Here is a 1,763-nt window from a genome sequence, read left to right on the forward strand (position 1 = left end):
AACTAAGCTTGAACCCAAATCTGACAAATGCTTATTTATGGGGTATCCTGAAGAAACAAGAGGGTATTACTTCTACAATTCTTTTGAGGGCAAAGTGTTTGTCGCTCGAACTGGAGTTTTCCTAGAAAAGGATTTTAATTCCAAAGGAATCAGTGGGAGGAAAGTAGAGCTTGAAGAAATTCAAGAATCACAAAGCATTGATACACTTATGGAGGAATTAGAGCAGGAAACACAAGTAGTTATGGAAGGGCAACCTGCTCAAGTAGAACAAGACCAACGTAGGTCAAGCAAGATACGTCACCTACCTGAGAGATATGGATATCTCATAACTGATCAAGGTGATGTATTACTCATGGATCAAGATGAGCCTGTGACCTACCAAGAGGCCATAACTGGTCCCGAGTCTGAGAAGTGGTTTGAATCCATGAAATCTGAAATGGATTCCATGTACACAAACCAGGTTTGGACCTTGGTAGAGCCTCCTATAGAAGTTAACCCTATAGGATGCAAGTGGGTCTTCAAAAAGAAGACTGACATGGATGGTAAGGTACATACCTATAAGGCAAGACTGGTTGCAAAAGGATATAAACAAATTCATGGGGTTGACTATGATGAAACCTTTTCACCAGTTGCAATGCTTAAATCTGTTTCGATTTTACTTGCTATCGCTGCATATCATGATTATGAAATATGGCAGATGGATGTCAAAACTGATTTCCTTAATGGCAATCTTCTTGAGGATGTGTACATGACACAGCCTGAAGGATTTGACATACCAGAAGAAGCCCAAAAGATATGTAAGTTACAAAGATCAATCTATGGATTGAAGCAAGCTTCCAGAAGCTGGAATCTTCATTTTGATGAAACAGTACAATAATATGGATTCATCAAGAATGAAGATGAGCCTTGTGTCTACAATAAGGTTAGTGGAAGCATGATCATCTTCCTGGTATTATATGTAGATGACATATTACTCATTGGAAACGATGTCCCTACCCTACAACAAGTAAAGTCTTGGTTGGGAAAATGATTTTCTATGAAGGACCTAGGTGAAGCAACCTATATATTAGGAATCAGGATCTATAGAGATAGATCACAAAAACTGCTTGGCCTAAGTCAGAGTACATACATAGACAAAGTACTGAGACGCTTTAATATGCAGGATTCCAAGAAAGGATTCATACCTATGCAACATGGCATGTGTCTATCAAAAACACAATCCCCTTCAACTAAGGAAGAAATGGATCGAATGAATAAGATTCCATATGCATCTGCAATAGGATTTATCATGTATGCCATGTTATGTACTCGATCAGATGTCTCGTATGCTTTAAGTGCAACGAGTAGGTACCAATCTGATCTCGGTGATGCTCATTGGGTAGTTGTCAAGAATATCCTTAAGTATTTGAGAAGGACTAAGGACTCATTCTTGATATATGGAGGTCAGGAAGAGCTTGCTGTAATTGAATACACCGATGCTAGCTTCCAGACAAATAAGGATGACTTTAGATCGCAATCTAGTTATGTGTTTTGCTTAAACGGTGGCGCTGTGAGATGGAAAAGTTCAAAGCAAGATACAGTTGCTGATTCTACAACCGAGGCCGAGTATATTGATGCCTCAAGTGCAGCAAAGGAAGTTGTTTGGATCAAAAAGTTCATTAGTGAACTTGGCATAGTTCCTAGCATTGTGGATCCCATTGATTTCAATTGTGATAACAATAGTGCTATCTCACAAGCTAAGGAGCCTAGATCTTACCGACGAT

This window comes from Lathyrus oleraceus, chromosome 7, assembly GCF_024323335.1.
Source record: "Lathyrus oleraceus cultivar Zhongwan6 chromosome 7, CAAS_Psat_ZW6_1.0, whole genome shotgun sequence".
Classification (NCBI taxonomy): domain Eukaryota; kingdom Viridiplantae; phylum Streptophyta; class Magnoliopsida; order Fabales; family Fabaceae; genus Lathyrus; species Lathyrus oleraceus.